The sequence below is a fragment of the Triticum aestivum genome, chromosome 4A, assembly GCF_018294505.1.
Source record: "Triticum aestivum cultivar Chinese Spring chromosome 4A, IWGSC CS RefSeq v2.1, whole genome shotgun sequence".
In the NCBI taxonomy this organism is placed as follows: Eukaryota; Viridiplantae; Streptophyta; class Magnoliopsida; order Poales; family Poaceae; genus Triticum; species Triticum aestivum.
In genome coordinates, this window is record NC_057803.1 from 32099275 (window position 1) to 32114053 (window position 14779).

The 14779-nt window shown below is 49.2% G+C and overlaps 1 non-coding gene across 1 annotated transcript; it reads right to left on the reverse strand.

Moving 5' to 3' along the window:
- Nucleotides 1-6346: 6346 nt before the first annotated feature.
- LOC123089028 (small nucleolar RNA U3) lies at nt 6347-6560 on the reverse strand. Its single transcript, XR_006442220.1, has one exon. It is a non-coding gene; the product is annotated as a small nucleolar RNA U3 (small nucleolar RNA).
- Between the last annotated feature and the right edge of the window lie 8219 nt (nt 6561-14779).

Consider the following 14779-nt stretch of genomic DNA (forward strand, 5'->3'; position numbering starts at 1 on the left):
GAACTGCCCCAAGTATTTGGCGGATAAGAAGGATGGCAAGGTGAACAAAGGTATATGTGATATACATGTTATTGATGTGTACCTTACTAATGCTCGCAGTAGCACCTGGGTATTTGATACTGGTTCTGTTGCTAATATTTGCAACTCGAAACAGGGACTACGGATTAAGCGAAGATTGGCTAAGGACGAGGTGACGATGCGCGTGGGAAACGGTTCCAAAGTCGATGTGATCGCAGTCGGCACGCTACCTCTACATCTACCTTCGGGATTAATATTAGACCTAAATAATTGTTATTTGGTGCCAGCGTTAAGCATGAACATTATATCTGGATCTTGTTTGATGCGAGACGGTTATTCATTTAAATCTGAGAATAATGGTTGTTCTATTTATATGAGTAATATCTTTTATGGTCATGCACCCTTAAAGAGTGGTCTATTTTTATTGAATCTCGATAGTAGTGACACACATATTCATAGTGTTGAAGCCAAAAGATGCAGAGTTGATAATGATAGTGCAACTTATTTGTGGCACTGCCGTTTGGGTCATATCGGTATAAAGCGCATGAAGAAACTCCATACTGATGGGCTTTTGGAACCACTTGATTATGAATCACTTGGTACTTGCGAACCGTGCCTTATGGGTAAGATGACAAAAACACCGTTCTCCGGTACTATGGAGAGAGCAACAGATTTGTTGGAAATCATACATACAGATGTATGTGGTCCGATGAACGTTGAGGCTCGTGGCGGATATCGTTATTTTCTCACCTTCACAGATGACTTAAGCAGATATGGGTATATCTACTTAATGAAACACAAGTCTGAAACATTTGAAAAGTTCAAAGAATTTCAGAGTGAAGTTGAAAATCATCGTAACAAGAAAATAAAATTCCTACGATCTGATCGTGGAGGAGAATATTTGAGTTACGAGTTTGGTGTACATTTGAAAAATTGTGGAATAGTTTCGCAACTCACGCCACCCGAACACCACAGCGTAATGGTGTGTCCGAACGTCGTAATCGTACTTTACTAGATATGGTGCGATCTATGATGTCTCTTACTGATTTACCGCTATCGTTTTGGGGATACGCTCTAGAGACGGCCGCATTCACGTTAAATAGGGCACCATCAAAATCCGTTGAGACGACGCCTTATGAACTGTGGTTTGGCAAGAAACCAAAGTTGTCGTTTCTGAAAGTTTGGGGCTGCGATGCTTATGTGAAAAAGCTTCAACCTGATAAGCTCGAACCCAAATCGGAGAAATGTGTCTTCATAGGATATCCAAAGGAAACTATTGGATACACCTTCTATCACAGATCCGAAGGCAAGACTTTTGTTGCTAAATTCGGAAACTTTCTGGAGAAGGAGTTTCTCTCGAAAGAAGTGAGTGGGAGGAAAGTAGAACTTGACGAGGTAACTGTACCTACTCCCTTATTGGAAAGTAGTACATCACAAAAACCTGTTTCTGTGACACCTACACCAGTTAGTGAGGAAGCTAATGATGATGATCATGAAACTTCAGAACAAGATACTACTGAACCTCGTAGATCAACCAGAGTGAGATCCGCGCCAGAGTGGTACGGTAATCCTGTTCTGGAAGTCATGCTACTAGATCATGATGAACCTACGAACTATGAAGAAGCGATGGTGAGCCCAGATTCCGCAAAATGGCTTGAAGCCATGAAATCTGAGATGGGATCCATGTATGAGAACAAAGTATGGACTTTGGTTGACTTGCCCGATGATCGGCAAGCAATTGAGAATAAATGGATCTTCAAGAAGAAGACTGACGCTGACGGTAATATTACTGTCTACAAAGCTCGACTTGTCGCAAAAGGTTTTCGGCAAGTTCAAGGGATTGACTACGATGAGACCTTCTCACCCGTAGCGATGCTTAAGTCTGTCCGAATCATGTTAGCAATTGCCGCATTTTATGATTATGAAATTTGGCAATGGATGTCAAAACTGCATTCCTGAATGGATTTCTGGAAGAAGAGTTGTATATGATGCAACCAGAAGGTTTTGTCGATCCAAAGGGAGCTAACAAAGTGTGCAAGCTCCAGCGATCCATTTATGGACTGGTGCAAGCCTCTCGGAGTTGGAATAAACGCTTTGATAGTGTGATCAAAGCATTTGGTTTTATACAGACTTTTGGAGAAGCCTGTATTTACAAGAAAGTGAGTGGGAGCTCTGTAGCATTTCTGATATTATATGTGGATGACATATTACTAATTGGAAATGATATAGAATTTCTGGATAGCATAAAGGGATACTTGAATAAGAGTTTTTCAATGAAAGACCTCGGTGAAGCTGCTTACATATTAGGCATTAAGATCTATAGAGATAGATCAAGACGCTTAATTGGACTTTCACAAAGCACATACCTTGACAAAGTTTTGAAGAAGTTCAAAATGGATCAAGCAAAGAAAGGGTTCTTGCCTGTGTTACAAGGTGTGAAGTTGAGTAAGACTCAATGCCCGACCACTGCAGAAGATAGAGAGAAAATGAAAGATGTTCCCTATGCTTCAGCCATAGGCTCTATCATGTATGCAATGCTGTGTACCAGACCTGATGTGTGCCTTGCTATAAGTCTAGCAGGGAGGTACCAAAGTGATCCAGGAGTGGATCACTGGACAACGGTCAAGAACATCCTGAAATACCTGAAAAGGACTAAGGATATGTTTCTCATATATGGAGGTGACAAAGAGCTCATCGTAAAAGGTTACGTTGATGCAAGCTTTGACACTGATCCGGACGATTCTAAATCGCAAACCAGATACGTGTTTACATTAAACGGTGGAGCTGTCAGTTGGTGCAGTTCTAAACAAAGCGTTGTAGCGGGATCTACATGTGAAGCGGAGTACATAGCTGCTTCGGAAGCAGCAAATGAAGGAGTCTGGATGAAGGAGTTCATATCCGATCTAGGTGTCATACCTAGTGCATCGGGTCCAATGAAAATCTTTTGTGACAATACTGGTGCAATTGCCTTGGCAAAGGAATCCAGATTTCACAAGAGAACCAAGCACATCAAGAGATGCTTCAATTCCATCCGGGATCTAGTCCAGGTGGGAGACATAGAGATTTGCAAGATACATACGGATCTGAATGTTGCAGACCCGTTGACTAAGCCTCTTCCACGAGCAAAACATGATCAGCACCAAGGCTCCATGGGTGTTAGAATCATTACTGTGTAATCTAGATTATTGACTCTAGTGCAAGTGGGAGACTGGAGGAAATATGCCCTAGAGGCAATAATAAAGTTATTATTTATTTCCTTATATCATGATAAATGTTTATTATTCATGCTAGAATTGTATTAACCGGAAACATAATACATGTGTGAATACATAGACAAACAGAGTATCACTAGTATGCCTCTACTTGACTAGCTCGTTAATCAAAGATAGTTATGTTTCCTAACCATGAAGAAAGAGTTGTTATTTGATTAACGGGATCACATCATTAGGTGAATGATCTGATTGACATGACCCATTCCAGTAGCTTAGCACCCGATTGTTTAGTATGTTGCTATTGCTTTCTTCATGACTTATACATGTTCCTATGACTATGAGATTATGCAACTCCCGTTTACCGGAGGAACACTTTGTGTGCTACCAAACGTCACAACATAACTGGGTGATTATAAAGGAGCTCTACAGGTGTCTCCAAAGGTGAATGTTGGGTTGGCGTATTTCGAGATTAGGATTTGTCACTCCGATTGTCGGAGAGGTATCTCTGGGCCCTCTCAGTAATGCACATCACATAAGCCTTGCAAGCATTGCAACTAATGAGTTAGTTGCGAGATGATGTATTACGGAACGAGTAAAGAGACTTGCCGGTAACGAGATTGAACTAGGTATTGAGATACCGATGATCGAATCTCGGGCAAGTAACATACCGATGACAAAGGGAACAACGTATGTTGTTATGCGGTCTGACCGATAAAGATCTTCATAGAATATGTAGGAGCCAATATGAGCATCCAGGTTCCGCTATTGGTTATTGACCGAAGACGTGTCTCGGTCATGTCTACATTGTTCTCGAACCCGTAGGGTCCGCACGCTTAAGGTTTCGATGACAGTTATATTATGAGTTTATGAGTTTTGATGTACCGAAGTTAGTTCGGAGTCCCGGATGTGATTACGGACATGACGAGGAGTCTCGAAATGGTCAAGACATAAAGATTGATATATTGGACGGCTATATTCGGACACCGGAAGTGTTCCGAGTAATTTCGGAGAAACCGGAGAGCCGGAGGGTTACCGGAACCCTCCCCCCCCCCCCGGGAGAAGTAATGGACCATATGGGCCTTAGTGGAGAGAGAGAGGGGCAGCCAAAGGTGGGCCGCGTGCCTCCTCCCCCCTGGTCCAAATTGGACTAGGAGAGGGGGGCGGCGCCCCCCTTCCTTCTCCCTCCCCACTTCTTTCCCCCTCCTAGTAGGAGTCCTACTCCTACTAGGAGGAGGACTCCTCCTTGGCGCGCCATATGGGCCGGTCGGCCTCCTCTCCTTGATCCTTTATATACGGGGGCAGGGGGGCACCCCTAGACACACAAGTTGATCCACGTGATCATATTCTTAGCCGTGTGCGGTGCCCCCTTCCACCATAATCCTCGATAATATTGTAGAGGTGCTTAGGCGAAGCCCTGCAACGGTAGTACATCAAGATCGTCACCACGCCGTCGTGCTGACGGAACTCTTCCCCGACACTTTGCTGGATTGGAGTCCGGGGATCGTCATCGAGCTGAACGTGTGCTAAAACTCGAAGGTGCCGTAGTTTCGGTGCTTGATCGATCGGGCCGTGAAGACGTACGACTACATCAACCGCGTTGTGCTAACGCTTCCGCTATCGGTCTACAAGGGTACGTAGATCACACTCTCCCCTCTCGTTGCTATGCATCACCATGATCTTGCGTGTGCGTAGGAATTTTTTTGAAATTACTACGTTCCCCAACATTATCAGCAAGACTTGTGTCGATTCCATGCCAGAAATGTGAGGGGTCGAGCCTTTCAAGAAGGAGACCTAGTTCTTCAAGTGGATCAACAGAAACCACACAAGCTTGCCCCGACTTGGGAGGGCCCCTTCATCATCACCAAAGTTCTCCACAATGGAGCATACCATCTTTATAGTATTGAGAATCAAAAAGACGAGCCACAGGCTTGGAACGCAGAGCTGCTCCGCCCCTTTTATACTTAAGCACTCGTTCGAATAAAATGTAATAAGAAACACCTTTGTAATTTGTTTATCAAAGACAAGAGCTTATGGTCCTATCATTCGATTCTTGTGTCCTTATTTACTTCTGAAATCCCCCAGTGGGTGGGCTTAGTTGCGAATCCATTTTGCCTAAGTTCGAAAGAAAATCCTACCGAGTGGAGAGCAATCCTCCCACTCGGGAGCTTAGCGGCAGTCTAGTACTCGCCTAAGTTCTCTCACTAGGAGACTTAGCTGCAGTCCAGTACTCGCCTAAGTTTGAAAAAATCCTACCGAGTGGAGAGCAATCCTCCCACTCGGGGGCTTAGCTGCAGTCCAGTACTCGCCTAAGTTCTCTCACTAGGAGACTTAGCTGCAGTCCAGTACTCGCGTAAGTTTGAAAAAATCCTACCGAGTGGAGAGCAATCCTCCCACTCAGGGGCTTAGCTGCAGTCTAGTACTCTCCTAAGTTCTCTCACTAGGAGACTTAGCTGCAGTCCAGTACTCGCCTAAGTTTGAAAAAATCCTACCGAGTGGAGAGCAATCCTCCCACTCGGGGGCTTAGCTGCAGTCCAGTACTCGCCTAAGTTCTCTCACTAGGAGACTTAGCTGCAGTCCAGTACTCGCCTAAGTTTGAAAAAATCCTACCGAGTGGAGAGCAATCCTCCCACTCGGGGGCTTAGCTGCAGTCCAGTACTCGCCTAAGTTCTCTCACTAGGAGACTTAGCTGCAGTCCAGTACTCGCCTAAGTTTGAAAAAATCCTACCGAGTGGAGAGCAATCCTCCCACTCGGGGGCTTAGCTACAGTCCAGTACTCGCCTAAGTTCTCTCACTAGGAGACTTAGCTGCAGTCCAGTACTCGCGTAAGTTTGAAAAAATCCTACCGAGTGGAGAGCAATCCTCCCACTCGGGGCTTAGCTGCAGTCCAGCACTCGCCTAAGTTCTCTCACTAGGAGACTTAGCTGCAGTCCAGTACTCGCCTAAGTTTGAAAAAATCCTACTGAGTGGAGAGCAATCCTCCCACTCGGGGCTTAGCTGCAGTCCAGTACTCGCCTAAGTTCTCTCACTAGGAGATTAGCTGTAGTCCAGTACTCGCCTAAGTTTGAAAAAATCCTACCGAGTGGAGAGAAATCCTCCCACTCGGGGGAAGATTTTGGAGTCTGTCAGACAACCTCTAGGCCACCCTGCATAGGCTAAGCCAGGCAGGAACGATCGTCTACAGCCGTCGGATACATCAGATGAATCCTGGTCGTTAATCCCGCTTTGGCCCAGAGGTCAGAGGTCATCAACCAGACTTGAGTGCTTGCCTCCTTATTGGTAAAGGATGCATCGGTATGAGCCTATAGAACAGATCATGTTCAAGTAAGTACTGGACTGCAGCTAAGTCTCCTTATTTACTTCTGAAATCCCCCAGTGGGTGGGCTTAGTCGCGAATCCGTTTTGCCTAAGTTCGAAAGAAAATCCTACCGAGTGGAGAGCAATCCTCCCACTCGGGGGCTTAGCGGCAGTCCAGTACTCGCCTAAGTTCTCTCACTAGGAGACTTAGCTGCAGTCCAGTACTCGCCTAAGTTTGAAAAAATCCTACCGAGTGGAGAGCAGTCCTCCCACTCGGGAGTCTTAGCTGCAGTCCAGTGCTCGCCTAAGTTCTCTCACTAGGAGACTTAGCTACAGTCCAGTACCCGCGTAAGTTTGAAAAAATCCTACCGAGTGGAGAGCAATCCTCCCACTCGGGGGCTTAGCTGCAGTCCGGTACTCGCCTAAGTTCTCTCACTAGGAGACTTAGCTGCAGTCCAGTACTCGCCTAAGTTTGAAAAAAATCCTACCGAGTGGTGAGCAATCCTCCCACTCGGGGGCTTAGCTGCAGTCCAGTACTCGCCTAAGTTCTCTCACTAGGAGACTTAGCTGCAGTCCAGTACTCACCTAAGTTTGAAAAAATCCTACCGAGTGGAGAGCAATCCTCCCACTCGGGGGCTTAGCTGCAGTCCAGTACTCGCCTAAGTTCTCTCACTAGGCGAGTACTGGACTACAGCTAAGCCCCCGAGTGGGAGGATTGCTCTCCACTCAGTAGGATTTTTTCAAACTTAGGCGAGTACTGGACTGTAGCTAAGTCTCCTAGTGTGAGAGAACTTAGGCAAGTACTGGACTGCAGCTAAGCCCCCGAGTGGGAGGATTGCTCTCCACTTGGTAGGATTTTTTCAAACTTAGGCGAGTACTGGACTGCAGCTAAGTCTCCTAGTGAGAGAACTTAGGCGAGTACTGGACTGCAGCTAAGCCCGCGAGTGGGAGGATTGCTCTCCACTCGGTAGGATTTTTTCAAACTTAGGCGAGTACTGGACTACAGCTAAGTCTCCTAGTGAGAGAACTTAGGCGAGTACTGGACTGCAGCTAAGCCCCCGAGTGGGAGGATTGCTCTCCACTCGGTAGGATTTTTTCAAACTTAGGCAAGTACTGGACTGCAGCTAAGTCTCCTAGTGAGAGAACTTAGGCGAGTACTAGACTGCAGCTAAGCCCCCGAGTGGGAGGATTGCTCTCCACTTGGTAGGATTTTTTCAAACTTAGGCGAGTACTGGACTGCAGCTAAGTCTCCTAGTGAGAGAACTTAGGCGAGTACTGGACTACAGCTAAGCCCCCGAGTGGGAGGATTGCTCTCCACTCGGTAGGATTTTTTCAAACTTAGGCGAGTACTGGACTGCAGCTAAGTCTCCTAGTGAGAGAACTTAGGAGAGCACTGGACTGCAGCTAAGACTCCCGAGTGGGAGGACTGCTCTCCACTCGCTAGGATTTTTTCAAACTTAGGCGAGTACTGGACTGCAGCTAAGCCTCCTAGTGAGAGAACTCTGGACTGCAGCCAGAGTTCTCTCACTAGGAGAAAATCCTACCGAGTGGAGAGCAGTCCTCCCACTCGGGAGTCTTAGCTGCAGTCCAGTGCTCGCCTAAGTCCGAAACATACCCCTATACGCGAGGATGACAAGGTGCGGGTTGACTGCAGCCTTCTCCTTCGGAGCTATGGCACAAGTACAACGTCCACTCCATCCCTATCCGCAAGGACGATGAGGTGCAGGTCGACTGCAACCTTCTCCTTCGGAGCTATGGCACAAGTACAACGTCCGCTCCATCCCCATCCGCGAGAACGACAAGGTGCAGGTCGACTGCAACCTTCTCCTTCGGAGCTACGGCACAAGTACAACGTCCGCTCCATCCCTATCCGCAAGGACGACGAGGTGCAGGTCAACTGCAACCTTTTCCTTCGAAGCTACGGCACAAGTACAACGTCCGCTCCATCCCTATCCGCAAGGACGACGAGGTGCAGGTCGACTGCAACCTTCTCCTTCGGAGCTATGGCACAAGTACAACATCCTCTCCATCCCTATCCGCAAGGACGACGAGGTGCAGGTCGACTGTAACCTTCTCCTTCGGAGCTACAACACAAGTACAACGTCAGCTCCATCCCTATCCGCAAGGACGACGAAGCGCAGGTCGACTGGAGCCGCCACCTTCGGAGGCAAACGCAAGCACATTCGGAGATAAACCAAATTCAGATAAATCCTAAAAGTTCCAAGCAGCAAATCAAAAGTACTCGGGCATCAAGCCCGAAGGAGTTCAACGGTTACAGAAATCACTCGGCATTCCGAGGCAAATTTAAAGCAGATTCAAGTTTCATAAGTTTGTTCACTCAGCCGGAGGAGGGCTGGCAGGCTCCACGAATAAGTCCAGGTCGATCCCATCAGCGATCCGAGTGGCGGCAGCAATGAAAGTCTCCATGAAGGACTGGAAGCCATGATTTTTGGTGTTAGCGACTTTGATGGCAGACAGCTTGTCCTCACGAGCCTCCTTTCAATGGACTCGTACCAAGGACAGCGCCACGTCAGCACCACACCGGGCGGAGGATTTATTCAATTCTTGCACTCGGTCAGGGATCTCGTTCAGTCGAGTCATCAGGGATTCCAGGTCATTCTGAAGCGTCGCCCCCGGCCAAAGCGTTGAGTCGATTCGAGAGACTACCTCCTTCAGGCGCACGAGGTAGCTTGTGGCGCTGGTGATACGGGACTCCAGTCGGAGCACGTTCATCGCAGTTTCGTCGCAGACTGGAGAAGCGATAGGGTCCAGACCCGTCTCGACCCTTCCAGTTTCCTCTTCAAAGTCTTGGCAGAATTCCGCAGCTAAAAATTAGTCAATCGACCGAGCAAGATCCGATCGCAACCATCAACACAGTCGGATTAAAAGAAATACCTTCCAGCATGAGATAAAGCTTCTTGGCAAGAGTCCTCAAATAAGCTTCCGTGTCATTCCTCTTGCGGATCGCAGACTCCAACTTTTCATTTAGGACGACCTTGTCCTTCTTCAGACTGGTCACTTCGCGGTTAGCTTCATTAAGACAAGATTTTAGTTTGTTCACCTCTCCTTCCAACGTTCCGATTAAAGCAAGCTTCTGGTCTGCGAGAGCAGTTTTATCTTGGGCTGCTTTTTGCACGGCGGTGAGGTCCGAGTCCTTCTTCTCCAGAGCCAACATCATTTTCTCTGCAAAAGAAACAATCGAATCAAAGAAGAGATCAAAGAAATATATTGAAAGTCAGTCGACTGTCAGTTACCTTCCATACCAGCGGCTTCGTCTTGAGCTTTCTTCAGATTCTGCTGGGCTAATTCCAAGTCGAGGTTGAGTTGCCTCTACTTCTCCTCAAGTTCAGCAAACTTAGAAATAAGAGTACAAGACTTCTGCAGAAGGCAAAAGACGGATCAATCGATAAGATCAAAGGTTGTTTACTTCCGAGTGAATAAAACCTAAAGAAGTTCGCTTATACCCCAGCCGACTGCACACAGTCGACTGCGGTCTCAGGGGCTACCCCCAGCGGGTGCACTTGGCGTGCCCCCGCTGACTAAGACTCAACTCGACCGGTCCGCACGGACCAGAAAAAAAAGGTGTTCAGACCCCAGTCGACTGCGGTCTCGGGGACTACACCCAGTGGGTGCACTTGGCGTGCCCCCACCGGTTCAGATCCTACTCGACCGGCCTGCCTGAGTCGAGTTTAAGGAGTAAAAAAGAAAAGAAAGAAGAACTCAAACCCCAGTCGACCGCAGTCTCGGGGACTACACCCAGTGGGTGCACTTAGCATGCCCCCACCGGTTCAGATCCCACTCGCCCAGACCGAGTGGAAGATAGAAACTACCAAAAACAACAAAACACCCAGTGGGTGCTCTAATTCGACGCAAACAACAGCAGATTATGTAGAAGAAGATTTTTTCGAGTAACACTTCCTCACAGAGCAAAAACAGTCGGAAAGTCTATTCACCTGGACATTGGCCCGAAGGGTAGCACTGGCGTCGTAAGCAGCCTGGCTGTTCTCATGCACCGTCTTCACCCGCTCCATCATCATGTCAGCCTGTCGGATGGCTTCCGCGGCCGCTTCCGACTGGTTGTCCGGGACGGGATAGCTGGTGAAAAAGTGAGCAGTCGACCCAGGTGCGGCGGCTTGGAGCTCCGTGGTGTGGAGTTGGACGACTGAAGGAATCACACGCGCAGTCGATGGTGTGGGGTGCTCACTCGACAAGGGTGCAGCGAAGGTCACAGAGGCCCTGCCCGCGTCTTCGGGTTGACGGACGGGAGGTGTCGTAGTGGGTTCTTGCCGAGACATCCTACCAGCTGCTACCTTCTTGCTCTTCCTGGGCTTAAGAGCCACATCTTCATCGTCATCTAGAAGATCGATGACGTTGGGGGGAGCTGCAAGGCAGATCATTCGACCCCAAGTGAACCACTCGAACGCAGTCAACCAAAGAATCAAGAACAAAATCGCAAGAGTTTATACCTGGGTTGGAGGTTACCGCATCTTTCATTTCCTCGTCCCGGTACTGGAAAGAAGAGGTTCCTGACGTAGCAGCACTGCAAAGACCCGCATTCAATCGGTTACATTCGGTTAATCGAGTCAACAAAAAGGACAAGTCAGATGGTTACCCGGAGATAGTAGGAACGGTCACTTTGATCCTGGGCAAAGCTTTTGAAAGTTTGGAGGAGGTGGCTTTCGGCACTTTCGGCGCTGGAGACGGCACAACTTTGGACTTATTTGGAGCCTTCTCAGTCGGTGTTGGGGAAGATGTCCTGGGACGCTTCAAAGACTGACCAATCGGCGCGGCCACCAAGTCCGGAGCGCTCGCCGGGTCGTGAGCGTGTTTGGATCTCCTCTCCATGCGAGGAGGCGATTCGACTTCTTCATCATCAGTCGATTCGTCGCTCTCCTCGTCCTCCTCGGCATCCAAATGCTCCTCGCTACTCTCGCCCCCGCTCGCTTCTTCCTCGGCGTCTTGGTCCTGCACTCCGTTGGGCATTGAGTACATGTCGATGAGGGCCTGAAAGGACAATGATCAAAGGAAATTCAGTCGACCATAAACAAGATATCACACGGTGAATCGGAAAGATACCTGATAAAACAAAATTATACCTGCTCCGGCTGGTGCGAGTTGTCGAATGGAATCACCCTCCTAGACCCCCGAGGGTTGTCTTTGTTGCTGGTGATCCCATCAACCACTTCTTCAAGGTATCCTCGCTGACATCCTCCGGGTGGAATCCTCAAGCCCAGAGTACATCCACATCGGATGATCACACGCCTGAAGCGGTTGGATGCTTCGACCAAGAAAGACCTCCAGCAGGTCCATCCCGGTCACCCCGTCGCGGACAAGTTGGACGACCCGCTCGACCAGCACCTTGACCCGCGCCTTCTCTTCTGGAACTACCTTCAAGGGGCGGGCTTCTCCACTCGAGCCAAGGAAAAGGGAGGAAGTCCAGTCGACTGACCCGGGGTCGGCTGATCCTTGTAGTAGAACCAAGTCGACTGCCAGCCCCGGACCGACTCGGGAAGGATCATGGCTGGGAAGGTACTCTTACTCCTCATCTGGATCCCCAGACCCCCGCACATCTGGATCACTTGTGTCTTCTCGTCACTCGATTTGGCCTTTTTAACCGACTGGGAGCGGCAGGTGAAGATGTGTTTGAAAAGACCCCAGTGCGGTCGACAGCCCAAGAAATTTTCACACATCGACACGAAAGCAGTCAGATAGACTATGGTGTTTGGAGTGAAATGGTGAAGTTGAGCCCCAAAGAAGTTCAAAAAACCCCGGAAGAAATGATGGGGAGGCAGTGAGAATACGCGATCTACGTGGGTGGCAAGGAGAACACACTCACCCTCCCTTGGCTGCGGCTCGGTTTCGTTCCCCGCGAGTCGTGCTGACTTGTGGGGGATCAGTCCCCCCTCCACCAGGTCATCAAGGCCGTCCTGGGTGATTGTCGAGCGGATCCAGTCGCCCTGGATCCAGCCCGGCCGCAGGCCGGATTCGACGAGGATCCGCCCCGGCAGGTCCGCTTGCCCTTCGCCTTTGCGGTCGCCTTCTTCGCGCGCTCCAGCGGCACCGTCTTCTCATTCCCCATGGCAACGGGTTGAGCGAGAGTCCGGCAACGAGAGCGGAAGCGAGCGTGGCGGAGAGATCGGGAGAAGAAGAAGAGAGAATGGGAGCGCACGGGGCAGAGGCCTGGTCCAGGGCCTTTTATAAGGTCGTTACCCGAGTGACTGGCTGGTGGACCCAGGCGATCTAAACAAATCCCGCAACCGTCATGCGCGCAGTACGTGGCGAAAAAGGTGGCGCGGGGATCGAGGAGACTTGCCTAATCCGTCCCGATAACCTCAGTTCCGTCCGTCTGGAGCGTTTCCCAAAATTCGAATCCCGCAAAATCCGCGGAGAGCAGAGCGACCTGTCAGACTGAAGACAAACATCCTCTACATCATCATTCGGAATTCTACCGTGAAAATTCACTCGACAAAAAGTAAGAATGGACCAAGGCGACTGAGAAAGGAGTCGACGTCATCACCTCAACTCATTGTTCCAGAACAAGATATACTCATAGCACTAAGAATGGGTAGGAAGTGTTCCCAACTCCTTCCTCACTTAAACCCTGATCCATTCGGGGGCTAATGATGAAGCTATGTACTTAGGGTAGGGTTATGGATCTGTCCAACATACCCTCTCCAAAGACATCTCTACAAAGAATCAGAAGCAGTCGAAGAGAAACCATCATCCACTCGACCATGAAGATGTGCTCACTCGACCACCTTGAAGACACTCGACCACCAGAAGATGAGGAACCCTCCACTCTGCAACGGTCAGGACTTAAACCATAGCTTTATGGGCATTTACAACATTTTACTGCAGACGTTACCAGTAACGCCCCTCCTTTATGAGCATTGAACCTTGTGTAACGGAGGAGAGCTGGGGTCCTGGCGCACTCTATATAAGCCACCCCCCTCCTCTGGGACAGTGGTTCACACTTTCTGTAATTCACACACATATATTCAGTCGACCGCCTCTGGGCTCCGAGATGTAGGGTTGTTACTTTCACCGAGAAGGGCCTGAACTCGTAAACTCGTGTGTATAACTCCTCCATAGCTAGGATCTTGCCTCTACATTCCTACCCCCTATTCTACTGTCAGTCTTAGAACCACGACAGGTGGAAATTGGCTTCCTCGAGCATCAGAGGAAACCCTAGGTCCGAGCTCTTGGACCGGACGACGACGGCATCCTTGACGCCGTTCCCTTCATGAAGGCGTTGTCTTGATCACTCGTGGCATCCCCGATGGTGGAGTAGGATTTGTTGGTTGTCTTCATTAGGTTCAAGTTGCTTCTTAGGGATTGGAGAGTTATGTCGTGGTGTTTTTCTTTGTTTGGGCTGAGCACCCCATGTCCCTCTACTCCGGGCATCATGTCATGCCGTCTTGCGTTCGTGCATGTGTTGTCTCATACCTTGTATTATCTCTTCTTCTATCAATGAAATGATACGCAAGCTTTGCGTATTCGCGAAAAAAACTCTCATTCCCCTTCCCACTTAAACTCCCATTTCCTCTAATCAAACAGTGGACTTTTAATCTCCTCACCCCTCAACTCTTATTCCCCATCTCTAATTCCATTAAACCAAACACGCTGCCAGTGGAGGGGATCGAGTGTTCATTGGGCAGAGGCAGTGAAAAGACGGTGTTATTGTCCAAATGTGCGGACTCCGCTTTGGTTTTGGGTAAGTTTATGTTGTGTGAGTCCCCCCCCCCCCCCCCCCCCCCCCCCCCCCCCCCCGTTTGGAGATTTCGGACGTCTGGATGGGTGCAAGACAAATTCGATGACCGCTGTTGAATGGCCTAAAACGTTTGAACCGTTGTCTGGACATTTGCGAGTGATATGGTGGTTCCCATTGAAGTTGCCCCTAAATCTCAAATTGCACACCATGTCCTCGCTTATCCATCAGGTGGAATGGTCCTGAGACGAGTTTTCCATCGAGATACCTGGGTCGTTGTTGTTTCATCCCAAGGAACGTACACGCGACCGAGCTACCTGCCTGCATCATAACGCGGCAACGCTCCCATCTCAATCACAAGAAGACCCGCCCCAACTGTGCGCGTCACCTTCGTAAGAGTATCTCCAACAGACGTGCAACGCGTCGCGTGTTAAAAGTCACGATACAGCGCCGGGTTAGCCAGCTTTTGCGCCCGGCGGTGCGCTGGCTCCAGCGGCCGTCGCAAATTAAAGCGCGCCCACGCCGCTCCAGCGGGCGCGTTATATTT